The 12,519-nt window shown below is 45.2% G+C and overlaps 1 long non-coding RNA gene across 1 annotated transcript; it reads right to left on the minus strand.

The window, feature by feature from the left end:
- Positions 1-2,617: 2,617 nt before the first annotated feature.
- Positions 2,618-9,037, minus strand: LOC127392857 (uncharacterized). Its single transcript, XR_007891349.1, has 3 exons — positions 8,785-9,037; positions 6,523-6,956; positions 2,618-3,790 (listed from the first exon to the last, which is right to left on the minus strand). It is a non-coding gene; the product is annotated as an uncharacterized LOC127392857 (long non-coding RNA).
- Between the last annotated feature and the right edge of the window lie 3,482 nt (positions 9,038-12,519).

The following is a 12,519-nucleotide window of genomic DNA, read 5'->3' on the forward strand; positions in this document are numbered from 1 at the left end:
TCCCCGTTGGAGTCTAGACATAAGTCTGTACCTGTCAAGTCCTTAGCCACTATTGGCACAAGAGAGTTTTCCCTCTTCCTGTGCCTGGATGTGCGAACTTAGAAGGATATGCATGATACTTGAAGAACTTTGGCAGTCGCACCTCTCCTGCACAAGGTAAGATGGTTTTGAAAAACATTTCCTAGCCTGCTCCCCCCTTCTCTCCCATATGCTTCCCATGCAGAGCTAATGCTGTTGACCTTATGCCAAAGATTAAGTTGCATTTGACTGGAGAAGGAAATATAGTGATTTATTTAGTAAAGCTTATTAAAATTAAAAACCTAACCAAAAGCACTGCCTTTCTTGGCATACAAGACAGTGCTGAAGGAACCAAAACTCATTCAATGCTTGCACAAAACACACTGGAGCACTGATCCTGTCCTTTCACATGTTTTGATTTGAAACTACGGCAGGCTTGTCTGCCCTTCAGACAGAAAACTATTTGAAGCAGCTGCCAGATGTTTTGTCTGACTTGTGTTTTACAGTTTGTGTACTGCTTAGCAAGGCTCTTCCCATCAGCTGCTCCAGCTGCCCCTGTGCATTCTGTTCCTGTGGCACCGCTGTGCTCTGTCACACACACACACACACGTAGCACAGATACAAGTCTGAGTACTTTACTCCAAGGCTTGGTATTGCATGTCTGCTGCCCTCACCTGGGAGCATTTCTGGGACTCACACAGACCAGCCACATTCCTCACATGTTGCCACAGTGTATAAAAGTTAAGGTGATTTACAGTCTCCTATAAAATCACTTATGGCCTGAATTTAGGCCTTGCTAAACAGCCTTGCACTGAACACCCACAGTTCATGGCTTGGGCAGCCTCCGTGACTTGCTGTAACTTAGCTGAGTTGCAAATATTTTTTTTTTCCCCTCCTCTATGACTAAGATGGGTAATAAATTCTCAAACACAATGAAGCAGGCAAAGCCCTTTGTGTTTTTTTCAGAACTGTGACAAATCTGACTCATTTGAAAGATATACCTGCTGAGGGATACCTCAAGATTTTTGTTTGCCCAGCTCCAGCAGCATCCCAGCCAGTTACACTGTTAATATTTCTCAGCTGGGAGCAGCTGAATATGTCTGCAGGCTTAGAAACACAAATCCTTGGTTTTCTGTGCTTCTGCACCACTTGTGCTCTACAAAACCCCATCTATACAAATAGAGCATCTTAAGGCGGAGTCCTTGTTAAATAGTTTTAGCCAACAGTTTTTCACTTTTCCCAGACCTGCATCTTTTATTAATCAGAGGGCTAAGGTCCACACTTAGGTACCTAGGACTGCATTTTCCTCTAATATGATGTATGACTGTTCCGTTGTCAACAGCTTATGGCCCAGGGAAGCTTTGCTGTGTAGTAGTTTTGGGGGACATAGGCCAAGAAATAGATTCTACTGGACAACCACACAGCACCTTGTATATCCTGAAGAATTCCACAAATGCCTGAGTCTGTCATTGTTCACTCTCATAACCTCTTGTTAAGCCATTAACTATTATTTAGGAGGTCCTAGCAAAACTTTACTGTCTAAAACCTGCATAAGCAAACATGCTCTCTGACTTACTATTATAAAGGGCACACAGACAGGCAAGAAACACCTGCCTAAGCTGGCATCTGGCCAGAACACAGGTGCTGATTTTTTTCTTTTTTGAAAAAAATACTGAGGGTTTCCCACAACTGAGGCTCTGAACTCCTCTAACTCTTCCCAAAGCAGGTACCGTTGGGAGTGCAGAACTTTCTCACAGGCTGCATGAATGGGATGTTGATCTGAAAGGTAAAATGCCACCTACTGAATCAGTAACTTAATTTCCTGCAACCTGCTGGATGTTTCCTTTGGAAGAGGACCACCTAATATTGACAGGGTCTGTTCCTACTTAATTTGAGGTTCAACAGACTTGAGGGATAACAGCTGTTATTCCTAAATATGAGCTCTATTTTTCAAACTGTCTAGACACATTACCAGCAAATCTGGTTAATCACGTCAAACGTTTTGCTTCTATAAAGACCTGGTTTTACTTTGCTTTGTTTAATGAGCTATATGGAAACCCAGAGGAAGACAGTTAATCAAGCAGACAAAGGGGCACTTTGATCACTAGGGCTGACATGTTGACATTTTTCATTCTGACCTGGTATAGACAGTGACCAAATTTAAAGATTTCAGAAGGTATTTGCTGTGATACTTGATAACATTGACACAGTATACCCTTAAAACAGTAAGCTGTATTGCTGTGGCCCCTGAAATGTTAAATGAAAACTGACTGAAGCTGTGCTACACAATAGGAAATGACAGCAATGAAAATTGGGTTTACAGAATGCTAGAAATGAAGTTTTACATTGCTTTTATAAAGCAAAACCTAGCGGAATGAGCATGCAGAGTCCCTATAATGCATCCTACTTAGATAAAGACAGATGTTTTCAATTAATTTTCTCAGAGATGCCAACTCTCTCTTCCAAAGTGAAGTGGTGTGTGATAAGATTGTCATTATTAGAAAGGTAATTTTTCATATTCAATCTGACATTTTTATTTGCATTTTAAAAATAGTAAAAAATGCAGATAAACCTGGAGTTTAAAAGGTGACAGGCTTGAGGTGGGCTTGCAGACCCACAGGCAAGGAATGCCTTGGAGGATTATTAACATTTAGAGTAAAAGACTTGTGCCACACATGCTTTAGGTCTGCATTTTCTTGTGTTTGTGTTTGCTAACTGTGTTGCAAACTTCATAATCAATACTAATCATGACCTTCACTAGAATAAACTTGTTTTCGTCTTTGAGGTTGCCTGCTACTAGCACTAACTGCAAGTACATTTCAGTAAGCACAAGGCATGTATGTTTCTCTGCAAACAGCAAATGGAAATAAAATAATATCATGGTCATACAGGGTAGGATACCTGCAACCTGAACAAACATGAGGATCCTAAGACAAGTTATGATGCATTTCTCAAAGTTTGAGTCTAGGAGCATTAGATACTGTCTCCCCAGATGGATGTTAAACAGTGTTTTCAGGAAGGGATGAATACTGAAAGAGCAGATCCAACTTCTGAAGAAGCCAAGGTGTAAAAAGATTGTTGGTCAGAAAACGCCTTTAATATGTTAATCTCTTACCAGATGCTTTTGGCAAAAGTTCAGAATCATTCTTGAGGAGGGGAAGAAAAAGATGAAAAGATTTAGCCTAGGGGCTAGTTCAGTGTTCTGATCATTAGCTGTTGGTAAAGTTTGGCAGGTACAAGCTGGAAACTGAGGCTGAACCTGCAACTGTGTCTCCAAAATGGCAGGCTGAGTACCTGATCAACAGTCGGGGTGGGTTTCTTTGGGTGTCTTCCCAGTGGTCAGCTGCTCCAAATGGTGCTAGAAACAGTGTGAGAGAAGCCACGTGCTGCAGAGTGCTCTCAGTTTTTAAAGTCTCAGATATCACTTCTTGCCAAATTCCCTTGGAAAGAGATTGTGTAATCAAACTGGGTTGCATGTAAAAACACACTTGTGTAAGTCCAGGCGTGCAGGGTATTGCCAAAGTGGACAGACTGTCCTGCTTGTGCCTGCCAGAAAAGTTGTGTTTTGTCCAGCGGAAAAGAAAACATCCTTTTCTCTTTGTGCTTTGGAATTTGTCTTTTCAGACTCTGACCTCATTAGGAGTGTCTCCATGCTATGACAAGTTTGGCCATCTTAGGTTGGGTCCATGGTCCAGTAAATTGAGTCTTGCAACAGTAGCCAAAATTCAGCTATTCTCCACAGAAAGTGGCCCTCTTGGTAATGTCGCAGATGCTCCAAAGATCGCAGAGAACACGCAAGAAGAAAGAGAGCAGATTGTTGTTTTGTAATATACACAGTCTTTTGTACTGTTTTTTCTCTGCACTATAAAATACAGTATCTGCCTCTAAAAGTAGACAAAGCTCAAAGTCAGCCAGTTTCCTAACTAGCATGGCTCATAGCTGGATTTTAGAACACAGGCAACAGAGGTGATTTGCTGCATGCATTGGGTTAAAATGGCAGATTTCCTTGGACTGTATTTTAACATGAGACTAACAACTGTAACTGGTAGTTCCATTAAATATGGCCCATGCTCTGCATTCATGTTTGGGAGCTGCCAGAATGGCTACATGAGAAAAGCCTATGTTAGACACTAGCAAAGTAAAATACAAGGTCTTGGCAGTTTTGAGGATCACAGAACCTAGGGTTGCTTCTTGCAGACCCTTGCAGACCTCCAAGTCCAAATACTTCCAAACTGCTCAGAACTTCTGCCCAACTCTTGGCTCTGCTGATGCTGCATGAAGACAGCCCAGAGCCAGCCTAAACCTGCTGTGTTCTCCTGCAGCTGCTGCCTTACTGATTGAACTGTCCCTATGTGCCTTGAGCATTTCACCATCCATGCATTAGGTCTAATGCTTTACTGAATATAAGCTTTTGGCTTCAACAAGGAGCCAGTGGATCCTTCTCAAATGGGACACTCTCATACCTTAGTGCAGCTTGTCTCAAGAGTTTGGCAGCTGCTGTTTAAAATTATAGGTAGAGTCCCTCAAACTCTTTTTATACAGTGCCCTGAGTGATGGTACACTGCTCATCAAGGGAAGGGAGCAGATGGAGCCCAGAAGTTTGTTTTGCTCCTTTCCTTTTTAGGTCCACGTCTGGAAACCTTCTAGTATCTGTCAACCGGCAGTGAAAAACGAGCGCAGTGTGAAGGCCCAGCAGGTGGTCTGCAGCACAGCCATCCCAGTGGAGCAGGCACAGACCACTTCCTGGCAGAGCCTCTGCCACAGCAAAAGGGCAGAGCAAGGGCTCCTGCTATTTACCTCCCTGCTTTTATTGTTTGCTGCAGGCAGGATCAAAAAGATGGTTAGATGTCAGTGTCAACACGTTTGGCTGCATCTATGCCATTTGGAGTCTCTGCATGAAAATATAGCAACTCCTAGTTCCAAGGATTTTCTTGGAAGGATAAGAGCTACCCCTCTGCAGTCCTACTTTTCAACTGGGTGACTAGCTTGGAAACTTCCTTGTTGGTGGGGTGGAGGGGGATATGTTTAAAGCAGCCAAACAAAGGTAGGAGGGGAGGAAGCAAAAGGAGACTGCTCTCCTGAAGCCAAATTGTTTTGGAGGGGTGGGTGGGAGGGGGAAGTTGTTTTGTTTTGTTTTCTGAGAAAACATCTCAATAGCCAAGACAAACTAAGATGCCTGCTCTAGATCTTGTTACCTTTGGCCTCCCTGGGCTCCATGTCAGTTCCCAGATTATTTTTATGAACTGTTTAATCTAGGGCTTTTATTTCCCCTGTAAATAAATGGTATTTCGGATTCCAGGACAGTTTCAGATACTAATACCAGCTGTCTAGACAAAGAGCAGCTCATGGACACGATCATAAATAAAAATAGTCTTCAGGCTTTGTTGTTGTGGTTTTGTTGTGTGGTTTTTTTCCTTCTCTTGTCAAACCAGGTTGCAGGGAGAGGCTGGCTGTGTGAAGGCAGGCACTGCACAGTTCTCACCTCCCTTCCCATCTCTTGGAGGGGATTTGAGCTGGCTGGGGACATGCCAGGGGATGTTTGGTGTCCCAGAAATGTAAATAGTTTCCAGATAAGAAACCAGGGGAAGGAGCTCACAATTACACAGCACATCTAGGTTTCACAGAGGAGCATTAGAAATGTTTTTATGCCTCCCATGGTTTTCACTATACAGATCTTCAGCAGGCTGCTTCTGCAGGAAGGGCCACTTCCATGCCACTTGAGAGCATGCAGGAGGGACAGTGTGCTAAAACCTGCATTTATTAATTGCAGGAACCATCAGCTTCTATAAAATGTGGACCTGTATCTCAGATAGCCAAGAGAAGTGCTGCATTTTTCCCTTTTTGTCAGCCTTTCTGTGCACCTGGCTTGCACCTTGCTCCCTTTATTTATCATGCTGAGCAGTGGTGATTGCCACCAGCTGCTTTCACTGTGGTTTTTCAAAGTAAAGAATGATTCTCCAGATTTACTGGGAAATCTGTCTTTTATGGATCAGGAAAACTGGAAGAGTACAAATTACATGTCTAGATCTAAACCCTCAGAGCCTGTGATGGAGAGGCAAGTAGGACGAAAGAATCCTGGCCTGTTCTCCCTTTGCAGATATGATCTCTCTGACATCAAGACCTGCTTTGCAAAATTTCCTTTCCTGGTGCTATTTAAGGAAGCGTTGATACTTAAAGCATGTACTGATCTTCTTCTATTAGCAAAGCTGATGCCAAAGTGCACCAGAGGCTAAAGAAACAGATCACTTCTTCCTGCAGCACTGCTGCAGCTGTTAATAACCTTCTTTCATATGCTGCTGGGATGCCTGCCTGGCTTCTCTGCAGGCCACTCGAACCTGTCACAGATGGATGGGGACATGCACATCCCCAGCTGACTAGGGCAGAAGCAACCAGAGAGCCAACTGGATCCAAGCAGTTACCATCACAGCCAAGCCATAACCAACCCGTGAAATCAACTGCCTAATTGCAAATGTCCCTGGGGAGCGGGACAATAGCTTTAATTACCTGGAGAAGGGTCTTTTCATATCTTCACAGCAGAAAGCATTATCCAGCCTGTCAGGGCCCCAGGCAGCACTTCTTTCCAGGGACCTGATTAGATCTTCCCAAAAGGGCTCTTAAAGAAGGAACAGTCAAGCAGAAACCATTTTAAAGGAATATTTATCACTGTCCTTACACCCATTGATGACTCATATGGCCTTTGCTGTACTGTGTAGAAGGAATGGAATTTATTGCTTGACTCTGGAAGACAGGGCTAGGAGCCAGAGTGGCATCCGCTTGGGAAGCGCTGTGCTCTGAAGCAGACAAGATCCTTGTGCGTAGAACACGTTGTCTTCCGATCCGAAATAGTAGTTGTACTTGATAAAAAACAGATGAGCAAGACTGCAGTTAAGGGCCAGTGCACTCCCCATCAACAAAGGATGAATGTCATACAGCAGTGCCTAGGTATCAGAAAAACAAGGACTTGCTTAACAGTTTTAATGACAATTGTTATTAGGAAGGGGATTATGCAAAACCTGATTCACTGGTCTCTGTGTTTGCTTTCCTTTGTTCTCAGGAACATGCTAAGTTCAGGTTTTAGCACCTGCTCCAATTAAAACACTCACACAGGTGACCTCTGTAAAGAACACTTGAGTTAACATTGTCTCTTGTTACCATCAGTTCAAAGCTAGTGTCCCTGAAGGGAGATTATTGCAGGAAAAGCAACAACAAGAATAAAACAAACAAAAAGGAAAATCACAAAGTTTAAAAAGCTTTTCTCATGACAAATAAAGGGGCAGATATGTACCACACAGCAAAAAATAAATTCTAAATTTTCACACTTCCTTTTGAATATTGGAAGAATCATAGAATCACAGAATGTTTTGGGTTGGAAGGGACCTCTAAAGGTCATCTAGTCCAACCTCCCTATAATGAGCAGGGACATCTCACACTAGAACAAATCGCTCAGAGCCCCAGCCAGCCTGACCTTGAACATCTCCAGGGATGGGACCCCCACCAGCTCTCTAGGCAACCTGTTCCAGTGATCCACCAGCCTCATACTAAAGAACTTTTTCCTCATGTCCAACCTAAGTCCACCCTTCTCTAGCTTGAAACCATTACTCCTTGTCCTATAGTTACATGCCCTGGTGAACAGGTCTTCCCCAGCCTTTATTGGAAGGTTGCTGTAAGGTCCCCCCATATTCATACAATTGCATTGAACATGGATACTATTTCCAAAGAAGAATAAGTGATACAGTTTGATGGTTCCTGACCAAAAAGAAATTTGGAACTCTCATTTTGTGGGAAATGTCAACATTTCAACATTTTTCTAATACTGTACTTTTTAAGAAATCCCCAAATTCCTGCTCCCAACCAGCCTTTCTGGCCAGCAGTATTAGACACAATGCCAAAACCCAGCAGAAAGAGTGTATTTTAATAGTGTACACACACCATGTTTATAAAACCTGCACTTTGTTTTCAGTTGACTCTTGGAGAGGATGTACAACTTCCTCAGCATTTCATTTCAATAGGTTCTACAAAGGCTTGGGGTATTCCAAGCTGACTGGGAGCCAAAACAACCCTAAATCAACCATGCCAAGAAGTTCCCTTCTCCTCTGCATTGCTTCACCACAACAGCATCTTGGGGAGCATAGTATTTTCATTTTATGTGCACCACTGCCCTTTGCAGGGTCCTTTCTTTGGCAGTATGATCTCAAGGAATTTTTAAAATAACCATTCTATGCAAAAGGCTTATCTACTCTGTGTGTACCCATGGAACCTGCTCTGGCATCAATCAGTAAAGTGATGCTGTGAGGCAAGGGCACCGATGGACATGACAGAGAACTGTGGTTGATCATAATTTTGCCAGGGTATGGCCTTTATTAGGATGCAAAATTAAGGACTAGAGCTTTGTTCAGAACTGAAATGTCTTACAGATAAGCTCTGGAATACATGTGAGAAGACCCAGAAGGAACATTTGTTACAGGAGTTGGGGCAGGGAAAAGATTTGGACTTCTTTTCTCATATACGGAGAAAGGCCTGAGAGGCCTGGGTGTTTTTTTTATTTCTTCTAGGAAATTGTCTGCCCCTTTTAGCCTTTCCAAAAGGTGACAGGAGGGAGTAGAAAAAATATGGAGGTCAGAAAGGCAACAGCATTTCTAGGGGTTGTTATGGTTTCTAATCCTGGTATGTACTACTACAGGGCAGTGTCTGGCAGGTGAACCCACAGAGTAGATATATATGTATGCCAGGAAAAAACACACAAGTAATTAAATATAAGTGTCCTACCATGGGATGTGGTGCTTCTGCCAAAGAGTCTGCCTCAGGGCTGCCTGGTGCACAGTTCTCCCACAGAGTTCTCCAGTTCAGTCCATGTTTCTTCCTCCAGACATCGGATCAGGTCTGCTTACTTTCCTCTAGGAAGATGAGGTGAGACCAGCCAGGAAGCTGGTGCTATTACAGTTGTCTCACAAATTTCCCCAGTTTGCAAGGAGACAGGGCAGAGGAATGGCGAAGGGAGAGAGAGGAATGGGCAGATGTATTTTCCAGGTAACACCTGGTGAAAGAGAGACAACAGAGTCTCACTTAGAACAATGGGGTTGTTTTGAGCTGCTTGTCAGGAACTGACCTCTTTCCCCTCTCATCCTCTGAGCATGTGATCCTCGGGGTCCTTGTTTTCTTTCTGCTCCCCCTCCCTGAGATGATTTTTCCTCTCACTTGGCACAGTGACGCATGCAGTGTCCATCAGGTCTCCTAGACATCAATGCCTCTAGGCTAGATCCTTGCTGGTGTCTCTAAGGGTGTTGAAAGACTGTGAGGGTGGATTCTAGTTGCAGATGTCTGTTAATAGTAACTCATCTCCTAAACCAGCTGCCTCCTCTTGCAGAAAGCCCAAGGCTTTTGGCAGGTATGGTGGCTCTGTGAGGGTGGACGTGTTTAATTCCCTTTCGCCCACGACCTGAGCACTTTGTGCAGGGCAGGCACACTTAGGAGGTCAGTTATCACTGGGGATGCAAGGACAGAAGGTGCAGCATTTGCTTGAATTTTGATGAAGGAAAATGCAAGTGCAAGGCTGGTGGGAGGATACAGCTGCATCCTCTTGAGTGTACAGGCTGTAGCGGATATGGCCCTCCCTGTCAGGGATCTGTTGCTGTTCTACTGGCTGCTTTCTCCGGAAGCCACAGCCATGATACACCCACTAGGAATGAACATTGCTCACAGCTTCTGTAATCAAAATGGAATCTGAACCCACAGTTACAAAATGTCCCCTACTCCGAGCCCCTCTACTAAAATCCTACCTGAAGCAATGAAGTGTGGGTAGAGGAGGGGGAAGCAGGTCAAGGTCAGGCTTCAGGCTCTGCTGTTCATACTGGCCTAGCAAGTCCTGTCAAGTGTCCTCATCCTTGTGGCATCCACCACTGCCTCACGTGTTTATGTGCCATTCTAGCTCTCACAGAGGAAGCAACAGCTGGCCTGTCGCTCTGCTGAGATTCCAACACCTTGTGTTGGTATCGCACAGGCCTCGCTAGGCTGTAGAGCATTCCATCTCCTCAGTCCCACCAGCGCGGAAGCCACATCACCACGACATCATCCCACCCTCAGGGTGGACCAAAGGAGCTGCGGACAGCCCCACACCACTGCTGTCCTGTGCGGAGGCAGCCCCAGAGCAGCCCTGCCGTTGCTCCTGTGGCAGTTGCCGTGTTCTCCGTGACCCGAGCAGCTCCTTTCCTGCCCTCACAGCCTGCCCGGCGGGCTCCGCTCCCTCTGCCCGCCTCTGGGAGGGACAGGGACGTTTTCCCGCCCTTTTTGCCGCCTGAGGCAGCCCCCTCGGGCAGCCCCCGCCGTGCCCCGCGCTCGCCTCCCTGCATCACCGCCAGGGAGAGATAAGAGCAAAAACAAAGTCTGTCTTTTTAGCCATGAGGCTAAAGAGCTGCTGGAGCAGCTTCCCAATGGCCTGGTAGCTCTTCTGAGAGAAGCGCCCTGGCTGCGCTGTGGAGGACGGCATAAGAGCTCTGCGGCCTGCGCCGTGTGAGGGCAGGGGAGACGTGCCCCTGGTCCCTGCTGGGTGTAATGCCTGGCTGCGGGCCACATGAATCATCAGCCTCCTCCCGAGCACCCCTCCCTGCTCTCACGCTTCGCAGCTGACAGACCACTGCTGGGAGCAGCCGCCCATGGCCTCCCTGCCCCGGGGACTGGCCAGGCACGGGGAGCAGCACCAGAGGGCAGAGGGCAGCCATCGCCCAGGCCCCACCGTCCAGCATGTCCTTGCCAAGCCTTGGTTTTCTCAGCCAGTCACAGAATTGCCATGACTTTCTGTAATCATGATGGCCCACAGCCATCAGAGACAGCATTAGCAGAAGAATGTGTAGATAGAGCTGCGCAGTAAAGTCAGAGCATCAGGGATTCTGTGTTCACACTCAAGAGGATATTCACAGCAGTACAGTGCCACGGGTAAGTTGTGAGGGTCTCTCTTACGGGAAGGGACAACGCCAGGCCAAGTGCCTGTGCCACAGTGTGCTTTGTCCTTATTTAGAAATAAAAAATAATGTGAAGATATAAAAAGAATGAAGTTAAGAGAGGAAAATCATCACACACTAACAGCAGGGATTGGCTTCTCATTCTCGGTGCAGAAAAACAACCCTGCAATTGCCAACAGCAGCTGAGTTCTCCCCGTGCTTCTCAGGAGCTGTCTGTTAGCAATTCTCACCATGGAGGCAGGAGAACGGTGTACACCTGCCTCTGGGCACCATTAAAAGGAAGTGACTTTAGCCTTCCAATGTGCTTAGTAGCTAAGACCTGCCAGCAAAGCTTCTGCATGGAAATTCTCCTGGGAAGAAGTCAGGAAAGTACTTTGCAAACTGTATGGAAACTGCAGCCACAAAAAGGGGACAGAAAAAGGTAAAGGGGCTTTTCATTTTTTCTATTTTAATTATTTATTTTTATTTTTTTTTTACACTCAGCTTGGTTCTAATTAGGTGATGCAAATTCTTCAGATGAACTCTGGGTCTGAGGGGGAATATAAGGTTTTTATAGAGCACGGCATGAGGTTGTGTGTTTTGTACCTTGTCTCCTAGCAGCAAAAACCACATGGATGTGAGAGGCTGTTTTATGATCCGCCAGGGCTGTTGTTGGACAGGCTACAGTGAGCAGAGTTATTCCAACTACGTCGGATTGCTGTTCTCTCCCCCTTTCTTTCTCTCTCTCTTTTCTCCTCTTCCTTTTTTTCTTCTCTCTGTTGGTTTGTTTGGTTTTTTTCTCCTTACCAGGCAAGTGTGAGAGGGGATGAGGGGTTGGATGCTTTTATCTTTCTTGTGCCAGAACTCCCTCACTGGACTTGGCGTCAGCATACTTCTCATCTCCTTTGCAAACCCTTTTCCCTGGCTGGCTAGAGTTTCACCAGGCATTTCTAAAGAGGGAATGAACTATGTTAGTTACTCTTTCAATTGCTCATCTCTTTAGTGTTAAAAAAAAAAAAAAAAAAAAAAAGAGAGAGAGAAAAAACAACCCAGAAGACCAAAAATTTTGTGCTCACGCTGTGCAGCAACTTCCGTCAGAGGATTTCTAAGCAACTTGGCAAATATTAATGAGCTCAGCCTCACAATACCCCTGTGTAGGAGTGAAGGGCTGTCATCTCTGTTTCACAGCTGGGGAAACTGAGGTGTGGGGAAGCTAAAAGTTTTGCCTGGGCACACACAGTGCCTCAGTTCCACCCTGACCTGCCTTGACTTCTCTTCTTGGTGCTTTAATCTGCTCAGGTTGGTTCTGGTCTTAGGCTCTTTGAGCATTTGTCCCCCCAAACTATTATTGGTCTGTTGCAAATTAGTCTAATTGAGAGGAAGAGGTTCCCAAGACATTTAAGTTGCTGCAAGTTTCACTGAAATGGCACCTGGTTGAGGACAGAGGTTGCCTTGTGTGTTCAGTTCCCAAGAATTCAGATTTTACCTCCAACATAGGAAGGGCTACACCTTATTGGGCACAAGATAATCCAATCACAAGACACACATACACAAGAAATGAGGCTTT

The sequence above is a fragment of the Apus apus genome, chromosome 20 (genome assembly GCF_020740795.1).
Source record: "Apus apus isolate bApuApu2 chromosome 20, bApuApu2.pri.cur, whole genome shotgun sequence".
In the NCBI taxonomy this organism is placed as follows: domain Eukaryota; kingdom Metazoa; phylum Chordata; class Aves; order Apodiformes; family Apodidae; genus Apus; species Apus apus.